Genomic DNA, 9939 nt, shown 5'->3' on the forward strand with positions numbered 1-9939 from the left:
AGGAACTCAAAGCAATATGAAACTACACTGATAATGAGTCCTGTCCTAAGGGTACAGACACTGAAGAAGAGAGGAAATGTTAGCAAAATTCCGAACAACAGGATTTGCATTTGTAATAATGGAGAAGAAAAAGTACTACTAAATACCAAGTAACACTAAAGGCTCTAGTAAAGACTCCAGCAAGATCAAGACTGTATTGAAGAGGGAGAATGGATGATAACCTATTTTGATGTCACCATCTGGACAAAACTACTTCCAGGTGACTTGAGAGGTAATCTGGTTAGCAAAGAAATGAATCTTTTCACAATAAGCATAGGACTACCTTCCAAATCTAAGGACAGGAAGAAAAGCATAAATTAGATACTCAATCCATAGTGAATTTGTGGTTTTTTTTGAAATTTCCCTAAGTGATCTTGAAGCGTCTAGTTGATTAAAAAAAAACTTTTTTAAAATTTTGCTTCAGAATCCATAGTTATGAAAGACAAAATTTTGGAATATTCAAGTTTATAGCTATCTAAATAGTTATGAAGTTATTGAAATGAAGTTTTTGAAAACATATTTGAAACTGTACTTAAGCGTCCCAAGGAATGAGGTATTCCTATGTTCTCTTAGAAACAAAGATCAAAGATCTTTTTCTTTGAGATTGGTGTTACTCTTTTTCCAGAGTGAAAGAAAAAGTATGGGAGATGATTAACTTCTGAAAGAGAAAAAGGTTAATTTTGTCTCAGTTTGGGAGGTTCCAGTTGAACATCAGGCAGACTCACAGTTTTTAACCTCATACCAAGATAGCACATCATGGTAATTGCATGTGGCAGAGCAGAACAGCTCATTTCCTGGTCAGGAATCAAGAGACAAAAGAAGAAACCATGGTCCCACAGTCCCCTTCAAGGGAACACTTCTAATGTCCCACAAGATACTGCTCTCCACAGCTGAACCACCTCCCAACAGCACCAGACTCATGACCTTGGCTTGAACACATGGACCTTTAAAGAACATGTAACATCCAAAGTTTAGTAGGACTAAAACTTCAATTAACTACTAATAAGTCTATTGTGAGAAGTGAGTTAAGAGAAATAATTAAAGAGGACTCCCTCATGTCTATATAGGTTACTTAAATAAAATTTCCTGCCAGGTTCTAGGAATGCATATGTAACTCAACTTTGATAGTATCTGTGCTGCTAATGGAAAAAGTGTATTTTTTGCTTTTGCTATTGTATTTTTACTTTTCCAAACTTTTAATACTGGTTTTGATTTCTCCACTCTCTTAGTCATGTCTCAAAAGCATTTTTAACCTGGTATCTACACCTAATTAGGCTGCCCATACATGGAATTTAGGCTTTAGCTCTCAGAAAATAAATGTAAATTTGTTATCACTTTGCATAATTCATTTTCAGGAGTGGGTCCCCAGTTTTTTGTCAGATTCTTAGAGTATTCCATATATCAAAAGGGCTTAAGAATGCATCTCTAGGAATTCCCATTCCTTCCTACTAAGCCAAAAGTTCAGGCAGCATTATAGGTTGTAAAACTTGAATATATATTTTCATGTTCATCTAGGGATGTTGTTAAAATGAAGATTCTGACTCAGTAACTAACTCCCAGGAGACATGAGGCTGTGGTTCAGGCAGGTCACATTTTGAGCAGTAAGGGTGTAAAACTTCTAAGTTTGACATCAGAGAGCTTTTACCTCTGAGCTATTCAGGCAAGCCACAGTCATGACTGGATGGACACCACCCAGAGAGACCCAAGAGTGGGTGTGGTCTTAGTCATCTAATATTAGGCAAGTCTCTGAACCCCTCAGAGCCTGCTTTCTATTGGTTAAGAAGGCGTTAGTGATATTGACTCCAGGACTGATGTGAGTTATTCTACTAACTTGAAACTAGTTATTTGGCCTAACTCACTACAATAGAATTGCAATACTACCTCTGCTGAGTATAGCTGCTTGCCTCATTTATATTGATTATTGATTTGATATATGACCTTGTGTACTCATCTTCTCATTTCATCCTTCTCCCGTTAGTCAAGAATCGAGCCTGTGTAGATGGCATTGCATTACAACTCTTAGGTGTCAGGTGAGCCGGAAGCTTGAAAGCTTTGGAATACATCATGGTTGTTTCTTCACATAGTTTACTTGGCTGTCCTTGCTTGCTAACAAATGATATTATGTTCTCATCATTAAGCTACAAAGGCAAGGCGATTTGGTCACTACTTTCTTATTAGCAAAGTATGAAGGTCATGGTTAACATGGAACTTCCATTAATTTGACCTACTACCAAATTCTCATCATTAACAAAGTCTCTGAACAGATGGTAGTAAATAAATGTGGTGGGAAACATCGGTACTGATTTATAATTTTTCAACTCTTAAAAAGTTGCTGCTTGTGGGAATAGATCACACTATTAAAAAAAAAAAAAGAAAGAAAGACTGTTGTGTTATTCTTAAAGACTATTAGGCTCAAGGTTACCAGCCAAGCATAATTCTTGTTTAATTCTCCCATTACCACAAAATCCTGTTTATGTCAGGAACACCTTTAATAGAATGTCACTTCAAATCATGAAAAGACAAAGACAGGCAGTGTAATTTACTTTAGCTAAAAAAAGACACCCTTTCCACAGGTCGCCCTGAGCTAGCAAGTACATCAGGGACAATACAGTTTGCTTCTGACCTCCTTGCTGTATATCAGACCCCCCACCTCCCAATAAACGAATTCCTTTTTATAGCTACATGAATCAGAGTGCTTTTCTCCCTATTCCTGAAGGGAATTCTGGGTGATGATCCCAGGATAAAAAGCATTTTTGGTCTCTGATACTATGGTTTAATTTTAGCTTCTCTATATAAAATGCACTTGACTTATCTTTCCAACTCTTGAATGTCGGACTCAACTCCTGCAGCCCAGGGGATGTTCTGATGTTCCTTAGGGTCCATGACTGCCTTTAGTGAATTGTGTAACTCCATGAGATGAACTCTCCACAAGCTTGACTGCTTAGATGTCATTGAAGAAATCTGTACTAGTATCTGAAACACAACATTGGACCTAATAGGTACCTCTGGTTGGCCATGGGCAGCTAGAGGCCTTGAAGTACAACAGAGTAAAGGCCACTGACTGGACCTTAAAGAGATAGTTTGAAGAACAAATCTCTAGAAAAGCAACATTTTAAAGAAAATTTGTATGATTTTTTTCAGTACAGTAGCTCAAGTATTAAATCAATAAAGCAAGGATGTAAGTGTTGGCTGTGCCATTAGATAACAAAAATGAACTTGATGATTGCTTATTTGCTCTAAATTGGGGCAGTAGAATAATCTTTGATTCCAGAAATGATTAAAGTCTCTGGAAATGATTGCTAGGATGGCTAACAGAATCTGTTGCCTGGCCAACAAATTCCCACAAGTTGACCACCTTAGGGGTTCCTTGCCATTGGCCATGCTTTGCAAATGCAAAAGTACAACATCAGAGGAAACCTTTTGGGTCTATAATGTGTACTGTAGAACCCTGGATGTCACAACACCAAGTTTTCCACGTTGCAGAGCTACTCAAAAAGAACAGGGTAGGGAGTGAGAGGGTAGGCTTGAAGGGCCTACCTATTAAGGGGACTCCTATAGGAGATGGGCAAGAGATGGGCCCTGCCCATTTTTCTTCACTTCCTTCAGTTATCATACCATGTTTTTGACTACCTCTTTTATTTATTTACTTATTCATTCATTCATTCATTCATTCATTCATTTTGGTACTAGGGACTGAACCCAGGAGTGCTTAACAACTGAACCATATCCCCAGCTCTTTTTATGCTTTATTTTGAGACAGGGACTCACTTAGTTGCTTAGTGTTTCACTAAGTTGCTGAGGCTAGCTTTGAACTCACAATCCTCCTGCCTTAGCTTCAGAGCTGCTGGGATTATAGGCATCTACTGCTATACCCAGCTTGACTACCACTTTTATAAAGTTATCTTTGTCTACTGCGGTGGCTCACAAACTTTACCATATACTAAATTTACCTGGAGGACTTAGAAACTAATGCACCCTGCTCATTCTCACTCCCAGAATTCTGCTTCAGAGGGAATAAAGAGGGAGAAGGAACAATAATTTACATTTATAATAACATGATGTATTGGTCTATTATATATGTTTTGGAATACTTGGTTGATTACATCTTTCCTGTTTAATATTTCTCTTCCTTTTCAAACTAGAACTCCCTCTCCAAGAAAGCCAATCTATACAAGTTCATATGTAATTTAATACTAGAGGAAGAATTTGAACCAGTTTCTCTCTCTAACACTGACAGGTATATATTCTTACGAGGTTTAGGCTTGAAAAGAGTCTCCTAAAGGAGGTGACATAATTGAATTAGTAGAAGTTTATCCCCAAAAGTGAGTGAAGAAGGATATCCCAATACTTTCACTCTGAGCTCTGGACTTTGTCCGTTGCCCTCTGACCTCCCACTTTTTCCTCCTGGATGCTGTCTTCCTGTGTTGTGACCATCCCCATCATTCTCCCCCCCTCGTATGGGAGAAGGCAAGCGCCCTATTCGGTGCATAAATCTCTCATTTGGGGCTCATACTGGGGAAAGTTTTTATGTTCTTCTGACCTTAAGTGCTGCACAGATTGTTCTCCATTAGAGCAAGGACAAAATTACTTCTCATTTTCTTCCCACCATCACTTTCCTCAAGGCCTAATAATTTGATCTTTTTGGTACAGCTGTTTCCCCATATAACTTAAAAACAAAATTGTTACTCTGGTTGATTTTGTTTTAATGTCTGAGCAATCATACATGGTAAATTCAATCAAACAGAAATGATGATTGGTGTTTGAAAAGGAAACCAAGATTCACAGAGAGACTGGTTGTAAGCAATCTGCAGGGGAATTCTAGCATCTCACTCTCAATGTGAAGGCAGCTATAGTCTGGGAAGAATTATCAAGTAAGCATGACCCCAGACATTACTAATACTCTTTAAGAGTGCCTGAGTTCTTTGTGACATTTCAAATTTTGATGAGTTTTGGAGGTCATTTTGGGATTCCATGAAATACTCAGCTTAGCCTAGGGCTTCTTACGTCAATCATCTATAGTCACAGGTCTCATCACACCTGCCTGTTGTTCACATTTGTATGACTCCATGGTCCTTGAAACCACTTTACTGTACAACCTCTTAAAGGCAATGCCACTTACACTTCAAATGGGATTCAGAACAGAAATTCTGGCCACCAGTGCCACCTCTTCCAGCGAGGTTACTGAGAAAGATATGCAAAAACAGAACAAAGTAGACACAAGAATTTGTATAAACAGTTATCACCAGCTTGGTTTTGAGCCCCTTCAAACTATTAGTTTGTGAGCTATGGTCCCCTTACCTTTGACACACTGTAAGCCTAGGGGCAAATCTCAGCACCCAGCACCAATGTAAGAAAACCCTGCAATTTAAAAAAATGCAATAATTAAAAAAAAGGGTGAAATATTTCCTGAAAACTGAAATGAAGAGGTTAGATTAGAGGAGCATTAGCCTGGCTCTCATCTGTGTCCAGCACAAGCTGCGGAAATGAGGTTCCCCTTGGTGGAATGGGCTGGCTACAAAAAAAAAAAAAATCTAAGAAAAATAGAACGGCGAAAGAACCACAGGGGTGGGACGGGCAAACTGGAGCCCAGGCTTGCTTTATTTATATCAAGGACATCAAAGGTAGGGATATGGTTTCAAGGGCAGAGTCTGGCTTTGTGTTGTCTTGCAGTCAGCAGGTTGATTGACATCTTGGCAGGTCATACCCAGGTCTTGGCAGGTCTCAGGTGCTGTGTGGGATCTCTGGCATAGCTTGAGGGGGAAATTCACCAATGCCAGACTTATCCCCTCTTTAGGCTACTATGTGCAATGTAGTCCACACACAGCCCACAGACAGCTCATGATACCTGGCTACCCAGCCCAGGAATTCTTAGGGTTGCTTCTATTAATAGCTTCATGAAAACAATTGAGTCCCAATAGAAGAGTTCCCTGTTTCCTGAACACACACACACACACACACACACACACACACACACACAGAGAGAGAGAGAGAGAGAGAGAGAGAGAGAGAGAGAGAGAGACTCAGATGTCTAATCCTTTCCCCATCACATAAACCTACAAGTCCTTTTGAGCACAGTGGTCTAACAAAATATCTTTGAGTCCAGTGGTGCTGAGTCTTAGGGCTTAAGGGTATTTCTGCAGGGTTGGGAAGATATGTTTGAGTCCAATTTGCATAATTATAATTATCAGAGTTCAACAAAGAAAAAACAATTAAAGCCATACATAGTAATATTATTTGCTTAATCACTGCGGATTTTTTTTTAGATTTTCCATTTTTTGGCATGTGCATTTCTAAAATACAAAACGAGTTTACATTGTAGATAATATTTTATGTCATTTTTACCTGATGTATTGTAAACCTCACTTTAATAGCCATATAGCAGTATATCATTTTAATATACTATATTTTCTAAGTCTTTTTCCTATCATTGCACCTTAGTTATTTTATACCTTGTTATAAACTATCTCTTCAATAAGTATCCCTGAGATAAATCTTTTTGCCTACTTTCAGTTACTCCTTTAAGATACAAGTCTTTTAATCAAATAATACACATATTTTAAGGACACCTTATTGTTGAATAGGAATTTTATTCTCATATTTTGTTTCTGCCCATAAGAAAGACTGATCATGCCTCAGCTTACACATTTAAGTATCATCTGACCATTTTCTGTCCTTCTCCATCTTCCCATCCTCCACTACAATGGCGAGTTGAATTGATCAGAGGGCACATTAAGAGGCCTCTGTCCACTAATAGTTAAGACTTTTAAATTATTAATCAGATTGGAGTACATCAGGGCTTCCTGCCTTTCTCGAACTGCCAGCATCCTGTATTTCTGTCTGAGACTGACTAGCCTTCTGTCTAGCTGCTTCTAGACTATCTGCAATCAGGCTTCTTGATGTGATCACGACTGGGTGAGAGGGTGAGTTGACAACACAATTCTCTCCTTTACCTCCAGGTTTTTAGTTGGGTAGGTAAATGAACCTGAGTTCAGAGGTGAGGGAGTAGGAGATGAGCAGTTCTACCTAAGACTCCTCTCTGGGTTTCAGCCACATCTTCAACTTTTCTAGGGGGTCCATGTTCATGTGAGTAGATAGAGGCCGGAGTGGCGTTAACCAGTAGCCTACTACCTTCAAAAAGAAATATGGGCACTCAAAGACCCAGGGTACATTATCAAGTACACTTGTGACATTTTTTACAAAAGTTTTTAATGTCCATATAATGGCAGTCAAATCTATATAGTATTTTATTATGATTCTTAGCCATTGGCATCTCACTTAGAAAGACTTTCCCCAGCCCAAATGCAAGTCTATGTAGCTTTCCTCCAGGTAGGTTTTGGTTTCATTTTTATTTTGAAATAATTTGATACTTACTTTAGTTCAAGGTATGAAGCAGGCATCTCAATCATTTCCCCAAAAGACCAACTGCATTTTATAAAGTTATTATTCCCACACATATATTCTTAGCCCCCTTCCTGGAATCCAACCTTTTCTTGATCTGCCTGTTATTCTTGTTATTTGAGCAGACCAAGAACCCTCTGCTGGTATTAGCAATATTCTAATAAGCACATGAATTGAAAAATGACATTAAAGAGACAGTGGAATGAACCACACATAACTTTCCTATGTTCATATATGAATACACCAGAATGAAACTCCACATCATGCATCATGTATAAGCACAAGAACGGGATCCTAATTATATATATATATATATATATATATATGTATATATATATATATATATACACACACACACACATATATATATACACACACACACACACACACACTCTCTCTCTCTCTCTCTACTGTGATGTATATATAAAAGAACAAATTAAAGATGAATAGGCTGTGAATAAAACTTGAAGGGAAAGTTTCACTGTTCACAGAATGAGAAATGTAAGTTTTTAAAAATATATTTTTATTAGTGCATTATTCATTTTGACATAATCATACATGGAATATAATTTGCTCTATTTCAGTACCCTTTACCCTTTTCAGTATCCTTTTTACCTCTACCTATCTCTCTTCTATTGGTCTTCCTTCTAGTTATTTACTGCTTTTTAATTCATGCCTTACACATAGACATAAAGATGAAATTTACTGGAGTATACTCATAAATGTACGTATCATATTTTGGTTCACTTGTGACTGCAGTTCCTGCCTTTCCCATTGTCCCCTCCCCTTCCATCACCTCTCTACTCCATGATCCTCTCTTCTATTTTCATGGCATTCCCTTCTTTTTTCCCTCTTATTTTGCATAAGTTTCCCCCTGAAAACATGTCTTCCTTGACTTTGAGAGTCTTGTTTATTTCACTTCGCAAGATATTCTCTGGATTCATCTATTTACCAGCAAATGCTATAATTTCATTCTTCTTTATGGCAGAGTAAAACTCCAGTGTTAATGTAACATACCACGTTTTCTTTATCTAGCCATCTTTTGATGGACACCTGAGTCCGTTCTGTAACTTGGCTCTTGTGAATTGCACTGCTATAAACATTGTATCACTATAGTATGCTGATTTTAGTTCTTTTGGATAAATACTAAGGAGTGAAATAGCCAGGTCATATGATGGTTCCATTCCTGGTATTTTGAGAAATTCCTATACTGCTTTCTAAAGTGGTTGTGCTAATTTGTAGTTCCACCAACAATGTACAGGTATACATATTATTTGTATTCTTGATGTGTAGCTGGAGTAAAATGAAATCTCAAAGTAGTTTTGATTTCCATTTTCCTGTTTGTGAGAAATGTTGACCATACTTTCATTTATTTGTTGGCCATTTGTATTTCTTCTATCAAGAAATGTCTCTTTAGTTCTTTTGCCCATTTATTGATTGGATTTTTTAAGGTGTTGAATGTTTTGAGCTATTTATATGCTCTGAATATTAATTCCCTATTTTAGGAATAGTTGGCAAATTTTTTTTCTCCGTTATTTAGTCTTTTTCTTCATTTTCTTAGTCATTTCCTTTGCTCTGCAGAAGTTTTTTAACTGGATGCTGTCCAATTTATTCATTCTTGGTTATAATTTCTTAGCTTTAGGGGTCTTATTAAGGAGTTGGTGCCTGTGCCAATACGTTGAAACGTTGATCCCATGTTTTCTTCTAGAAGTTGTAAAGGTTTTGGTCTAATTCTTAGATTTTTGATCCATTTTGAGTTGACTTTTGTGCAGGGTGAAAGATATAGATCTAGTGTTATTATTCTGCATATGGATATCCAATTTCCCCAGCATCATTTTTTAAAAGGCTATCTTTTCTCTAATAATTGGCACTTTTGTCAAGTATGAAATGATTATAAGTATATGGATTTATCTGTGTGTCTCCTGTTCTTTTTTCCTGGTCTTCTTGTCTGTTTTGATGCTGATGTCAATTCAATGCTATAGTTGTTTTACTATAGCACTGCAAAATAATTTGAGACCAGGTTTTGTGACACCACCAGCCTTGTTCCTTTTGCTCAGTATTGTTTGGCTATTCTGGGTCTTTTTTCTTCCAAGTGAATTTTAGGACAGTTATGTGTAATCTAGTTCTGTGAAGAATGTTGTAGGTATTTTGATGGAGATTGTATCAAATCTGGATAATGCTTTTGGTATTACAGCCATTTTGATAATATTAGTTCTGTCTATCTAAGTACATGGGAGGCCTCAGATCTTCTTAAATTTATTCTTCAGTGTTCTGTAGTTTTTATTGTAGAAGTATTTCAAGCTCTTAGATTATTTCCAATTTTTTTGAGGATTTTTGGGAAAGTGATAGTTTTCTTGATTTCTTTCTCAGCAGGTTCAATACTCAAGAATAGAAAAGTTATTGAATTTTATATTCTGATCTTGTGTTCTGCTACTTAACTGAATTTATGAGATTTCAATGTCTTCTGGTGAGGTTTTTTTTTGGGGGGGGGGGGGGGGGAAG

This window comes from Marmota marmota, unplaced genomic scaffold (genome assembly GCF_001458135.2).
Source record: "Marmota marmota marmota unplaced genomic scaffold, marMar, whole genome shotgun sequence".
In the NCBI taxonomy this organism is placed as follows: Eukaryota; Metazoa; Chordata; class Mammalia; order Rodentia; family Sciuridae; genus Marmota; species Marmota marmota.